A 16,150-nucleotide genomic window follows, 5' to 3' on the forward strand; every position below is an offset into this window, starting at 1 on the left:
TTTACCTGTTTAATTCAAAAAATGGAATGAAATATATGTACATATATTTGCAATTGCTTAATTTAGTCCAGTCACTGAACGCGAAAATAAGGTAAAACCTTCCAAATTTTTCGGATAGCATGGATTTTCCTGAAAATTTGCATACATGCTCATCTGCCCCCCACTTCAAAAGTTATATTGTCTAGATGTGTGCTTTTTTCTATTTGGGGGTGAAAACTACCCTTGTACGAAAAAAAATGCGAAAATCGCAGATTTACGTATTTTAAATTTCCTTTCATTTTTTTTAATATAATTTATGAAATTTAATTACTTTTCAACGCTTAAAAATCCTTAAAAACCAGCCTTCCATGGCAAAAAAAAATAGAAAAAAAAAGTTTTTAACAGTTTAAAATATTCTTTTGGTACATTCACAATGTATTGCATTTCTTTTGTCATTCATTAGAAAGCTTACGACTCATTACAACCCTTAAAAACCATCCCTTATAATAAAATAAAATATTATTGAAAGCTTCAGATGTTTTAATGGTATGCATATGTTGAATTATAAACTTTTTATTGGGTTTCAAATGATCTGTGATATTGCAACTTTTCAGCCACCCAAAAAACCCTTATAGAAGACCTATCCCTTTATAAAAAACCCTACCCCTTATAGAAAAATTTCCTAAAAATTATATACATTATAAATGGATACGTCTGTGTATGTATATTATTAAAATACTTACTCAAATCAGTTCACAAGTGCTCCAAAATATACAAAGATGATGTTAATTTACCCGCACCGACAATTTTACCGAAAAAATGCGATTAATTATTTTACAATAACTTTTGTAATTTTAAAGTTATAAATTTACTCAAAAAAACATTTTGTAGGGAATTTAAAGCAGTTTATGTTCTGCGATTTGCAGTTTTTTTAAGTCCTTCGTTTTTTAGATTTGTAAGCTAAAAAGGCTCAGGAAAGGCAGTCTTGGAGCTTAGTTTTGAGCTTCTAACGGTTATAACAATCAAATTTTGTCCTACAAAAATTTAAAAAAGCAAATTGTTCAGTAAGAAAAAACCCACAATTTCTGGTTCTATAATTTTTTTATAATTTTGTTAGTTTTTGAAATATTTTAAAAAAAAGATTTTTTAAAAAATTGAAAAATTTTATTCAAAAGTAAATGAAATATTTTTTTAAATTTAGGCTTCTAAAATCGTTCAAATTCCCAGAATCTACTGTTAATAATAAATTGCAGAAGGAATACGTTTAATTTTTTTTCCCGTCAAATAATTAATTTTAATACCGATTTTTTTTTCTCAAAAATCAAGATAATCATTTTATTTTGATTGTAACTTCATTAGTGTTCATGATATAACGACTTCTACCACCACTCAATTTAAAGGTCTTTTCAAGAACTTTAATAGGTGTTATATAAGTTTTCGTCGAAAAACCTTTAATTTTTCCGCTACAGGTCGTTGAACGTTTCGATTATAGCTATCTTCGAAATTGACTTCAACTTCTAGGAGTCATAACTGGGGTTCTATACCATCTACAAAAATTAAAAAAACAATCTCTTTGCTATTTAATTACCTTCATTTTTGCTTTAGATCATTTTTTTAATTAAACTTGTAGTTTTTGAGATATTCGCGAAACATGGCTCAAAAACATGCATTTTTGCGCTAAAAACATGTTTAGGCGTAAATAACTCAAAAAGTATAGACTGTACAAAAAATTCTTATAGAACATTTTTTGCTAAGAATTCGTCCCTCTATCGAATCGCGAGGTTATTTTTAATAAAAAAAAATTCCCACCCTCCAGTAACAGCTGTTTACATTTTTTCCGTAGGATAAGTCTGCCGCGCGTACAAGGGGTGTGCATCAGCAGGTCAAGCGGTGTTGTCACGTTGTGATGAAACTCTCAAATATTAATACTCGCTGTACTTTGAGAACTGTTAATCTTACGCCCCTGTAATAGGTATACAACTTTTTTGTTCATTATTACTCTATCTCATGCTGAAGTAATGACAGTCACACCCTGCACCCTGTAGATATTGTAGTGCAATGTTATGGGCAATGTTAAGCCTTTCTGTTATCGTGGCCCCACGTTGGGCGCCATGTCGTGGAATGTGATTGGTTGTCTCATTTTCATTATTTTCTCTTTGCATATTAAGGTGGTCGTGGAAGGCTTGTGTATGGAAGCTTTAGAAGCTTGTATCCCTAGATCTTCACAGCTTTGTACATAAAGCCTCGGTTGTGTGTGTTACATGAGCAATGGGAGCTATGAGCTCATGAAGTTTTTTTGGAAAAATTTAACTCAGTTTTGATTTTTATAAAAAAAAAGTGAGATATTTATTGCAATTGCATTTACATATAAGACAAAAGCATAAACTAATGAATAATGCTATTGTCGCCAGAATCCGACACTGGTTGCTGAACTGCATGGGCTATGGGTTGACATTTGACCACACACTACGTGTGTTCAAATGTGACTGTGCTGTAGTTCGAGTTTCGAATTTTTTTAACTCGTAAAATTCTGCTGATATTTGAAAGGATAGTGAAGATTTTCGCGCGTTTCTGCGTTATTAGCAGCTTCTGAACAATGACGGGCATGCGCTGTCAGTTGATGACTTTTGACGACGATCGTAGTGTAGTGGAATGCCGGAAATCTTCAAAACATGCGTAAAAAATTTCGCGCCTTCCTGTGCCATCAGTGGCGCTTTCGTGTTTCATCGCCCGCTCTGTCGGCATCGAGTGGTATAGCTGCTGTTTTTTTGGCTACAAACGTGACTTTGTTGGGAAATTCCGGAAATTCTCCGAATGCGTAGTAAAAATGTGTTCCTCGCTCTGCACTTTTCGATTTGTGTAATAGGTGGTTTCTTTCTGGAAGTTTTGGCGGGAACTGCGCCTTGTTTGGACCTTTTTGAAAGATTATCGAAGTCTTTTCGAAACATGGGTGAATTTCGAGCAGAAATTAATCGTAACGTAAGAATAAATGTACACTTACTGTTTTTTTAGACTAGAATCCGTCGCAGTGCATTACTTACCCACTTTCATATCGGTGCCGTGAGAAAATTCTTACCACGGTCGTGGATTAACAGAAGAACACAATCCGTTTGTTTAAAGCGCCATTTTCGACTTCTTTCGTCCACGAACCGCCCCTGGATATGAATACATTAAATCCATAATCAGAGAACGCCGTGATTTGTTTGAAAATCGGTCCTAAAACAAACGAATTAATTCGCGAAGCGTATAGGACGGATACCAGCGATGCCATATACGGGAAAGTCAACCAACTCGATCGACCTTTGCATCGGCATTGCATAAGTCGATTTAAATCAACCATGGACCAGTTACCGCGCGCGAAACGCCATAATTCGTATTAATATTGTCGCCGCGTTCGCTATTACGCTTGAAAAAAATTAATTATTGCTCGTTAATTACTGCATCTTGACCTCTGATGAAAAAAAGTGGATAGGTAGTGTCGTCGAGAGCTGTTGGTTAATAAATTTATGATGTTTGTGATATTTGTTGACTTAGTTATGTAATATGGTGTGTTAAAAATCGACCTGTCGAAGCGTATTTCGACACTCACAGTTTTAAATAAAAATCTTTTTTCGCATTTTGACTGATAATATGCTATTTTGCTAAATTGAAAGTCGTTTATTAAAGTGGCACTTTACCACATTGAAATGTCACTTTACTATACAGGGTGATCCATTAACGGTACGGAGCGGCTGTATACAGGGTGTTTCTTAATAACATGCTAAAATTTAGGGAGGCTATTCTTGGGTCCATTTTAAGAAAAAAACTTCATGTGAACATATGTCCTGAAAGTCTTAACTTTTGAACTACAGGGTGCTAAAGTTTTATGAAAAAAAAAAAACATTTTTTTGTGATAACTGGTATTACCCTAGATATTTTTTCAAATTTGGTACACGCCTTCTATTCATCGAGATGCATTTTCTGATGTACAAACAATTTTATTATTTTTGCCAGTGGCGTCTGTACAGATTTTGTATTGAATATTTCTGAAAGAAAAATATGTTACGCCACTGCTTTTTCTTAAAGTAAAAACCATTTTTGAAATCCTCATTCCTTTCTGAGCAAATATGGTGTCTTGAATTTTTTTCGTTTAACGTATGGTTTTGGCATAAAAAAATAAAATTCATTCATTTGCATCTTACTGGACCACTTACGAGAGAAAAAAATATTTATGTAACTCTGAACAATACCTTATTTAAGATAAAAACTTTTAAACGTTGAAAATATGAAATTACAGTAATCTACATACATTTTGGAATGGTAAAAGAGAATTACCCTGAACGCACAAAGAAATAAATTATATCAGATGTTGGAAATGTCCACCTACTGCAAATCGGCATGCCTCTGCTCTTCACATGGACTCGCATACTTTTTGGAAAATGCCGGGAGTGGTTCTCAACAAACTATGATGCGATTTCCCAGTATGAATTAGTGTGCTGTAAACCAATGTTTTGAGATGACCCCATAGGAAGTAATCTAAAGCATTAAGGTCCGGGGACCTAGGTGGCCATGACTGTGGTCCGCCGCGACCTATCCAGCGATTATTGTAATTTTGGTTTAAATTCGCGCGCCAGAGCACTCAAGTGCGCTGGTGCTCCGTCGTGCATACACAATACTCGATTTCTTACTCAAATGGGAACAACCTCCATCAAACCTGGCAATTCTTCTTCGAGAAAATGCCGGTAATTATGTCCATTTAAGCTCTCATGAAGAAAATAGGGTCCAATTAAATAATCACCGCATATTCCAACCCACACGTTAACGGAAAACTGCTCCTGGTGACGGTATTCCAAGATTGCATGTGGGTTTTCTTCAGCCCAAATGTGATTGTTGTAGAAGTTTTGGGTGGAGTTTCTTAAAAAGTTGGCTTCATCCGTGAATATTTCAGTGTCAAATAATGGATTTTCATTCACTTTATGAAAAAACCATTGGCAAAAGTTTATCCGTAATGGAAAGTCGTGAGGTAGTAGAGCTTGAACCCTTTGGATATGGTAGGAATATAATAAAAAGTCATGGAGAATTTTCCAAATAAGAATATGTGAGACATTCAAATTTTTCCCAATTTTTCTGGTACTTAATGCTGGATCTTGCAATGTTTCATTTTTTTATTAATTCCAAATGTCTGAATATTTATAAAGATTATTGTATGCATAACGAGGTAGGCTACGCCCTATGAAAATAGACAACTGAAAAATTATGTCAAATGAAATGTGACGGCTCTTGCTACGTGTTATAAGATTTCGATGAAAGTAAAAATCGAAACATTTACACAGAAAGCCCCTGATGAACTTCAAAAACCCAAAAACCCCACGGACCCGTAACCCTATGGAATTGACAATGCAGCGGATTCATTGGTCCTATTTTATTGATAGATTTCCGTTTTCGAATCTCTCAAATTATTTTATTTTTCAACAGTGATGTGTATTTAAGGATATACTCAATAATTTTGGTACATAGTCACGAAATATTAATTTGCAACTGTTGAACTGTCTAATGGTGGATACTATTGACATTTAACTAACGTTTTGTGGTCTAAAACAGCAAAAAAGAAATAAAAAACTGTTCATCACTCGTTGCCTCCTGTGAGGATTGAACTCACGACCCCTGGTTTACAAGACCAGTGCTCTGCCACTGAGCTAAAGAGGCTTATGGGCCTAGGGTGCAAAACGTTGTACACTCTTTACGACTATAAATATGATTAATTTAAAAAAGAAAATCAATTGATTGTATTTTTAAATAGAAATTTTAAATAGTTTTTGATAAGGTTTCTTTTTCCTTTTTTTAAATATTATCAATAATTTGACAAAATGCCAAAAGTTTATCTATGAAAGCAACTGATTTAGTTGCAATATGTATGATTTAATATTGATTGAAGCAAAAGAAGCAATAAAACGATGGCAGCACGAAAATAAACACTAAACAATACAATAAACAATTCCAGATTCTAAAAATGGTATGTCACGTACGTTTACAATTACTTCTCGTTTAGATTCTGTTTCTCACCTAGAAATTCTCAAGAAATATATAGATTGAAAATTAAAACTGAAATTTCACGTTTTTTTTATGCGCTATCAAGCGGGTAGATGTTATAACCAACCAGTCGGCAAGAATACCCTTTCTATGCTTCCTAGTAAGATTGAACAGTTTTTTAAACTAGAACATCCTGAAACATATACAGGTCATTCATTCCGAAGAACATCGGCAACGTTACTGGCTAATACAGGAGTTGATGTATTAGCAATCAAGAGACATGGTGGGTGGAAATCAGCCACAATTGCAGAATATTATGTTGCTGACAGTATAAGTAACAAAAATGAAATAGCCAACAGGATTCTTTACAATGACACTTCAACTTAGGTTCTAGTAGTATGTCGCATCATGCTGTTTTAATGGATCAGTCAGATAATTTTGAGCCTACGGTGACTGAAACGGAGCGGCCAAATCATTTTGAGAAAAATGTGACAATTAGTAAACGCGAGGGGAATAATTATCCAGATTTTATAAATGTTACTAAATGTAATAACTGTACATTTACTATAAATATTCATTGATAATAATTAATAAAATGTAATGTTCATCAAATATTTCTATAGTCTATTTACTATAGTGGGAGTAAATAAACGTATTTATATTAACTCTTAGTTGCCTACTTATTTGCCATTATGTTTACAAGTATCTAATATTAAAATAAGTAACCGATTTGAATATAAATAGAGTGGCGTTTGGTCTGTTAAAAAGAAGCATCGTCTTAATATATGCGATTAATATTGCAAAACGTATGCAAATTCGAGATTAATGAATTTGAATGTTCGACTAATTATTGGACCATAAATATGATGTGAAAGGTGCATATTTGCACCCGATTGTAAGTAAATATCTTATTGGCATTTGCCAAATGCCAAATTACAATAATTATATAACATTTTTTACCGATTAAATGTTATGTCCAATGTCGTATCATAATTAAGGGATATATATTCAGTGTGAGACTGATCACCTTCATATATATACAAATTACCAACTAGTTCTGATGATACTTATACAGGATGGTTCTTAGAAGCCCTGCGGAAGTTTTAGTGACGCCATCTGTCAAGCTAAAGTTGTAATCTTCCTGTCCACATGTACACAACACTGTGAGGAACAGTAACGGTAAAAAATAAAAACGAATTTGGTTTTGAATAACCTTGGGAGTAGGTTTGTTATTCATAAGCTCGTATTTCAATGTACCTATCTACTATACTTTACTAATAATTTGGTTTGTTTGAAAACCGGTACTTGCAAGTGATATTTCGATTGCTATAATTTTACATACGACGTTAAACACTATGATTACCGCAATTTAAACACAGTAATATATTATTTATTTCTCCAAGTAACAAAAACAACTGATAAATGTAACAAAACATGATATGTGACGCTTAGGTAAAGTATATTGTATGTCTGATTTAACCTAAACCCAACAGTCATTGGAAACCTTGTTTAAAAAGATGATGTAAGTTATAAAAACTGCGTTTTATTTATTTAATAATTTTACATGTTCTTACCTTTGCATTGCATTAAATTTAATTTTAAAAATCATTTTACTCTTACAAATTTTTCGAAAAAGTAACGGTTTTTGAGAAAATCGGAATTTTGTAAAACAGCGTCATTACTAATTGAATCGGACAAAAAGTAAAGTATGAAATTTACGACTAGTAGGCTATGATTTCATGTGTCATTTTTGATGTTTACAAAAAAGTATCAAACGCTCTGTATATTACATATTGTTTCCTATTCGAAGAATCCAGTTTGCACTTGAATCTGATCCGATCTGATCTGAACACCCTGTGGAGCATGCCGACACGTGAAAGGAACGCCTCAGTGAGCCCGATAGTGCGTACAATGAATTGCCGGGCAATAACTATTAAAATTTTTCTGGTTATGTTGCTTTATTGTGGAAAGTTGCTTTTGTAGCGCTATATAATACACCAATTAATAAGAAAAGCCGCACTAGGTTTAATTGTTGCGCTGACGCGACTGCCAGTGGCGTGCCGGATTAGGGATTTCTCACGAAAACTCTCTTCTTCTGCTTCTTCGCTCTGTCTTACAGGATTCGAGGTTATGTTTATTCTACGCAATTTTTTTTCTTACTCTTCACATGTTGACATGAAAATTGTTAATGAGCTACATTTACACGTTTTTTAACTTACTTTCCTCGAAGAAACAGCACCTAATTGCCTTTATTTATTAAATTTTTTCTACAGCTGCCACTCCCTGTGTTCAATGGAACAATATTACGGTTTTATTTCTCCACTTGCCGGCGACTTAGCCCGTTTGCGATTAAAATCGTTTCGTGAGATCGAAACGGATGTATCTACTGCGATCTGCGCGGAACCGCAATCGGATCGTTCTGCAACTTCTACAGGGTGTAAGAAGTTTGACTGCCAGCTGGTGCGTACCACGTGGGCACGCGGCAGCCTTGTCCTACGGAGAAAATGTAAACAACTGTTACATATTGTGAAACATTTAGTAAATTTTAAGACAATTGTTTTCCAGTTTTTAAATAAATAAAATAACTTTTAACGAAATTAGAAATTTGAAAAATATGTAATTAAAGTACGCAAAGATTCACGTCATCCAAATACGTATTAAAAATAATTTAGGTACTTACCAAAAAGCAAAATTCAGTAATTTTTAAACTCGCAAGTACAAAACGCGCTGAAACACACCTCAAGAAAAGGAAATAGTGGTACGCAAAAGACATTGTCCAATTCCAGATACTAACTGAATTGCGTATTGCTGGACAGCTTGGTACCTCGTGTTATCCGCCGCGCCGTTGTCACATTGCTCGATATGAATTTTATCGAATTTTAAATGTATTATAACGCTAATTATTTTTCAGAATTAGAGGTTTTGATAATTTTTTTGTAGGAAATGGTTGAGTTTAGGATGTCATATCATTATTTTAATGTATTCTATCGTTTGTTAAAATTGACATAGAGGGTGTTTAATTTTATAAAATACAGTACGCGCCTAAAGTATGGAATAAATTCAGTAAAAACGAAACCAATTATTTTTGGGAAAAATCCTCGAAAAGGTCGATTTTTAATTTAAAAAATACATATTTTAGCATAAAAGCTTTTAAATAGCAATTCCATATTTTTGTTCTTTATTCTGAAAGATCGTTTCATTGTCGATCCGACAGTATTAAAATGTAGCAATCTTACATAGGAAAGTTTTCAAGTAAATGACGATTGAATGTTAAATTTTATTCATTAAAAAAATAACAAATCCTATGTCAAGCAAATATAATTCATTAAGTTTTCTACCTAAATTAAGTGTTCTAATTGCCACCTACTGACTTCTTGACAATACACAAGTCTATGTAGAAATTGTTCTTGCACATTATGAATTATTTCTGGGGTAACTCTGTGTAGGTATGTCATCTATAAAACAATTTTGGAGTTCTTCTAAATTATGTGGTCTATTAACGTACACTTTGGACTTTAAGTAGCCCCATAAGAAATAGTCCAGGGGTGTAAGATCTGGGGATCTCGCGAGTCATTCTATCGGTCCTCGTCTGCTGATCCACCTTCTAGGAAAACAATTCTCCAGAAAATCTCGAACAGAGCGCGCATAGTGTCACCATATGGTGTCATCAGGAATATCAGGGTCATTATCGTTAGGAAAAATTAATGCAAGCGCTGGAACAAGGTCATTTTGTAAAAACTCTAAATATCTTTCTCCTGTAAGGGCTCCTTCAAAGAAGAAAGGTCCTACTATTCTGTTGTCAACTATTCCAACCCACACATTTAATTTCTGTGTTTGTTGGGTATGTGTCTTTGCCATCCAATGAGGATTTTCCCGACTTCAATACCGACAAGTTTGAAGGTTCACTGTACCATTGAGACGAAACGTGGCCTCGTCTGAAAAAAGTATTTGCCAGTGTAAATCTCTATTTACTTGACATAAATCCACCATAATTTCACAAAAGTGTAAGCGGCGGTCGGGATCGTCTTCATTGAGTTCCTGCACAAGTTGAATTTTGTAATAATATTAATAATAATAATAATAATAACAATAATAATAATATCTCTACTCCTCATTCTAACTACGAGAATTAGCCCATAAGTCGGAGACTTGTGCGGGAGAGGAGGCGGCATATTATTATTAGGCAGGCCGCATTTGCGCCCAGGAACGACTTATGTTGGTAGGGATGATATTTTTCTTGCCTCAAGATACGTAGCACTGTGGTCTGACTAATTTCATTGTTTAATGCAACCAATCGCGAAATATTATGAGGATTATCTACCATACTTATCAAAATATTCTGTTTGTGATCTTCACTAACGCTTGGACTTCCAGGTTTTGGAATATCTACGACATTGCCAGTTTCTCCAAAAGATTCTATCTTACTGACATGATTGGCTGATACGGCGATCTGGATGTTTTTCATTAAATAAATCGCAAAGTTCCTGCTGCGTTCTAGTCTTATCCCCGCATCCGATAAAAATTAAAATTTCAATTCTTCGTGTGGCAGTTAAATGTGCCATAATGCTTTAAATTCAACGATAATTTTTATATCGCTTACAATACTTAGAAAGTCGGTATGACAGTGACATTTTGTAAAGATTTACATCTACGTGATCCATAAAAAACTTCAGGCATTTCGAAAAACTAAATTTGATAACGTTTTTGCTTTATTTTAATTGATTTGGGTTTTCTAACATTCAATCGTCATTTACTCGAAAACTTTCCTATGTAAGATGGCAACATTTTAATACTGTCGGATTGACAACATAGACCTTCTAGGTCTAGGTCTATGATCGATATTTTAGAATTAAAAAAAATAGGGGGTTGCTATTTAAAAAAAATGTCGATGACGTCATTACTCAAAACAAATGACGGTTGAAAATCGCCTTTTATGCTAAAATATGTATTTTTCAAATTAAAAATCGACCTGTTCGATGATTTTTCCCTAAAAAAAATTGTTTCGTTTTTTCTGAATTTATTCCATACTTTAGGCGCGTACTGTATATGTCATTTTTTCCAATGTATCTGAAAATGTTTTACATACAACCCTCTCATTAATAATACATTAGTTTCTACTGTATTTTATTTTATTTAAGACCTGGGTCTCTTAAATGACGTCATTGAGGAGCTCTATGAGGTGGCTTTTACAGAATCGAAAAATCTCTCTGCTGCCATTTTATTAAATTAATTAAATTTGTAAATTAAACTTTTTAACAAATAACTATTATTTAAAAAGGAACGCTTTGTAAGTTATGTCATAGAAATTTTATTCATCAAATTGAATCAGAAAATGAGCAACTATAAACCAATTATCGACACTATACGTCGATTTATATTTCTCGGACTTTCGTCACAGTTATTTTCACCTACGTCAGTACCCCCATGACTCGAACATAGTTACCTGCGACCTTTCGCCATTGCGTCGGTGAAAGAATACCCGCTCTGAGCTTGATTTAAATCAATCGATACCCCGTAACGGCAGATACAGGCACCCGGTCTGTCGAACAATGATAATCGCCGTTTCACATTTATTGCCAGTAATTTTTAGGCGACGGCGGTGACTCCGTCACAGTTGGGCAATTCGTACATCCTGTTTTCTGTGCGGAAACCACTACGAACTATTGTTAGTATTGGCAGGGGCAGGGGTTTATGAAAATTTGCTGATGTGTGCTTGTTATTGCTATGTTTTTATGGAAAAAGATAATGATATATTTAGATGACTGTAACTTTCCGTCAAAGAAATTATGAAATATTTTCGTCAATCAACAAAAGATTATTTGAATAATGATTGATTAACAAATGAAACACTTAAAAATAGATGGGATAATTAGTATCATTCAAACATATCTACAGTGACTTTATAACTCCTCCAACTAATCTAAGAACATATGAACACTTAACCACATGAACTCCTCCTCTTCTTCTTCTACGAACTATGTAAATTCGCGCGAAATTTAAATTTTAAAACAGGTTATCACAAATGGAAATTTATTTTTAATAAGTCGGCAAGAATACCCTTACTATGATTCCTAATAAGATTGCACAGTTTTTGAAACTAGAACATCCTGAAACATATACAGGCCATTCATTCCGAATAACATCGGCAACGTTACTGGGTAATACAGGAGTTGATGTGTTAGCAATCAAGAGACATGGTGGGTGGAAATCAGCCACAATTGCAGAGTTATGTTGCTGACAGTTTAACAAAAATGAAATAGCCAACAGAATTCTCTACAATGACACTTTAACTACAGATTCTAGTAGTACGTCGCATTATGCTGTTTTACTGGACGAGTCAGATAATATTGAACCTCCGATAACTGAAATGGAGCGGTCAAATCATTTTGAGAAAAATGTGACAATTAGTAAACGCGAGGGGAATAATTATCCATATTTTATAAATGTTACTAATTGTAATAACTGTACAATTACTATAAACATTCATTCATAATAATTAATAAAATGTAATGTTCATCAAATATTTCTATTTATTTGTTCATAAAATATGCATTTATAACTCGAAATCGCTTTTTCCCTGGGGAGTAAGTAACTTCCACTTCTACGGTAAAATCCACTTACCTCCTTAAAAACAATGTGTTAATAGTGTATTTACTACAATGGGAACAGATAAAAGTCACTGTTCTATATCGTAGATATCCGAACTAGTATCAATTTACTTTAATGAAAAAGAAAAACCTACAAAAATATAGAAAATGATAAAATTAGTAAGCAAATATAAATTCCATGTGAACAGAGATTTTCAAAATATACACGTGACTGGGCGGAATTAAAAATGAATTCCTTCCAAAAAATTACTTTCACTGTAAAGCCATTTTACGAACGGTTAGTGGAAAATTTCATTTAGATAACAACAAAGACTCATTCTCTTCACAGTGAATTTATTATGGATTATGACCGTATGTAGCACACGCATATCCGAGCTGTTCCGACCAAGACAACAATACAAGCGTTAACGAGATATGTGGGGCAACGCCACGCTCTGTCCGACATNTTAGCCCATAAGTCGGAGACTTGTGCGGGAGAGGAGGCGGCATATTATTATTAGGCAGGCCGCATTTGCGCCCAGGAACGACTTATGTTGGTAGGGATGATATTTTTCTTGCCTCAAGATACGTAGCACTGTGGTCTGACTAATTTCATTGTTTAATGCAACCAATCGCGAAATATTATGAGGATTATCTACCATACTTATCAAAATATTCTGTTTGTGATCTTCACTAACGCTTGGACTTCCAGGTTTTGGAATATCTACGACATTGCCAGTTTCTCCAAAAGATTCTATCTTACTGACATGATTGGCTGATACGGCGATCTGGATGTTTTTCATTAAATAAATCGCAAAGTTCCTGCTGCGTTCTAGTCTTATCCCCGCATCCGATAAAAATTAAAATTTCAATTCTTCGTGTGGCAGTTAAATGTGCCATAATGCTTTAAATTCAACGATAATTTTTATATCGCTTACAATACTTAGAAAGTCGGTATGACAGTGACATTTTGTAAAGATTTACATCTACGTGATCCATAAAAAACTTCAGGCATTTCGAAAAACTAAATTTGATAACGTTTTTGCTTTATTTTAATTGATTTGGNTGGTCGAGTCTGTCAAAAGCTTTAGTGAAGTCGGTACAGATAACATCGACTTCTAACATCTTTTCAAGTTTCTCGCTAATAAACTGAGTTTTTTGGACAAGGTTAATAACAGTGGATCTGCCCTTAATGAAACCGTGTTGCTCCCACGACAACAAGGATCTGTATAAAAAGCCATCTAATAGAATTTCAAATATTTTGGAGAAATTGCAAATAATATAATTCTACTTAAAAAAATCTTCGTACAGAGTTCTGCCAGTAATCACATTTTTCGTTTTGACATATACTTTTTGGTGAAATAAAAAAAATTTGTAATCTTAGTTCAAAAACATGCTCAAATAAGCAAAAAATTAAAAAATTACTTGCAGCAATAAATTTTTCAGTAATTGTAAATAAAAAAAACATTGTTTGATCCAAAACTATTTGCTATAAACATAAATCGAATAGTGAATAAATAAAATAAATTATAATTTTTTTCCGTAGGATCGATTAGTGTACTTATTTTTTTTTAAGTTTGATGAATTCATAAATATACAGTGTGTCCAAGATAAGGATGGGATAGCATTAGGATCTAGGAAACGGTAAGAGACACGGGGTGGCTCAGATTAGAAAAAAGTTGTGTTTTTTTATACCTAACAATATGCTGTTCAAAAAATTTTAAAATTCCGAAAAACCCGAAATTTTGCAAAATTGTTTAATTTTTTCTAGCTTTATTTGAAAACGAATTTTAAAATAAATTACATATTTATAATGCCACTTTTTTCGCTCTATACAATGGCGTCAACATTTTTGCAATCCGACGCTTCGTCTTCGAGGGGCCATCATCGGGTTAATTTTTTTTAAATAAGTCGCTGCTATTTTTATGACAAAATCTAAAGTAATTTTCAATTCTGAATTAGACGATATTACTATTGTAATTGCTTAATAAGTTTTTAGCTTGTTTTAGCTATAATTTAACTGAACGCTTTCAAAATATCTATTGGATGAAATCATAACAGTACACAAGTCAATACCGCACAAAAATCCAACAATTTTTTACTGTTAGCAATACTAATTAGAAATAATAAAATATTTCATAAATTCATATTATTTTTTTATTAGGTACAACTTTTTAAATTATGGATTAAACAAATTGTGGGACATTTTGTGCTGTACTGACTTTTATTCTCCTCTCTCTCTTCTCTAATACAGAATTAAAAATGACTAGATTTTTTCATAAAAATAGCAGCGATATATTAAAAAAATTAATCTGATGATGACCCCTCGAAGACGAAACGTTGGATTGCAAAAATGTTGACGCCATTGGATAGAGCGAAAAAAGTGGCAATGTAAATATGCAAATTATTTAAAATTCGTTTTCAAATAAAGCCAGAAAAAATAAAACGATTTTGCAAAATTTCGGGTTTTCGGATTTCGCGTCAACAGTAGACTTTGCAGTTAATACTTTATATTGCTAAAATCTCAAATCATCCAGAGATAATTTATCATTTGTGCATTTGTAATTCAACTTAGATGTTTATAGCAATACTGTACAAAAATAAATTTGTGGGTCAAACAATGAGACAGCTTTTTTTAATTTTTTTCCGTAAAATTGAATGGTGTTATCAGTTTTTGAATGTTTTTTAATTTAAACAAATTATCAACAATTACTGAAAAATTGATTGCTGTAAGTAGGCTTGCCAGATCTCCGGGTTTTGATGGTACATCTTCGGGCTCCGGGTTAATATGTCATTTCTCCGGGTTAACGCCCTACCCACACTCGAAATCCATTTCCTCCAGTCATATTCCTTTTTTTTAGACATGGATTTGTCTAATTGCAGAACTTAGGATTATATATTTCTTTTTTTTTAGAGCTCAATTTCTTCATAAACAATTTCATCAATTCAATCATCATTCAATTTTTATCTAAAAAAAGAAATAAAAAACGAAAAATCAGAAAAAAACTGTTTTTCGCATTTTTCTCGGAAATTTTGAGGTTATGTTAAAAAGTGACCTCCGCAAAAGATGTAGATTTCTGTATGATCTACAACTTTTGTATTGGATACTTTTTTGTTTGACGTCAATTTTCGCCAGAAATCCCAATGATACAATTTTTTATAACTTTTCAACCCCCCAAATCTACCCTCCGCCGCCCCTGCTCACGCATTTATTTTTTTTAGGTTTATTATAAGCCCTTTTACCATTTCCACTTATAAAAGTCCAGGTAACAATTTTTTTTTTCTCCAAGTGTCTTAGGTCCTTTATTCAATACTAGCTTTTACCCGCGGCTTCGCTCGCATTGAAGCCATTAAATAAGTATCAGAGATCATAAAATCACGAATTAACCACAAAAATTACACCTAACCTGAAACAATAAATATAGAAAATCTTTCGTAAAAAATAAATTTTTTTTTTAATAAAAAGTATCCTATGTTACTTCTAATACCTCCAAGAATTATATAGTAGGGATTTATTTATGTGTTGAAATACATCTGTGTGGATGTTTTTGTATAGATTTTGGGTGTCTTCTCAT

The 16,150-nt window shown here is 33.3% G+C and overlaps 1 protein-coding gene and 1 non-coding gene across 2 annotated transcripts in view; one reads left to right on the forward strand and one right to left on the reverse strand.

The window, feature by feature from the left end:
- Positions 1 to 16,150, forward strand: part of LOC108908352 — a 66,880-nt gene that overhangs the window by 47,658 nt on the left and 3,072 nt on the right. The gene's annotated exons all lie outside the window — the stretch shown is intronic.
- Positions 5,593 to 5,664, reverse strand: Trnat-ugu. Its single transcript has one exon. It is a non-coding gene; the product is annotated as a tRNA-Thr (tRNA).

Source organism: Anoplophora glabripennis, unplaced genomic scaffold (genome assembly GCF_000390285.2).
Source record: "Anoplophora glabripennis isolate ALB-LARVAE unplaced genomic scaffold, Agla_2.0 scaffold510, whole genome shotgun sequence".
Lineage (NCBI taxonomy): Eukaryota > Metazoa > Arthropoda > Insecta > Coleoptera > Cerambycidae > Anoplophora > Anoplophora glabripennis.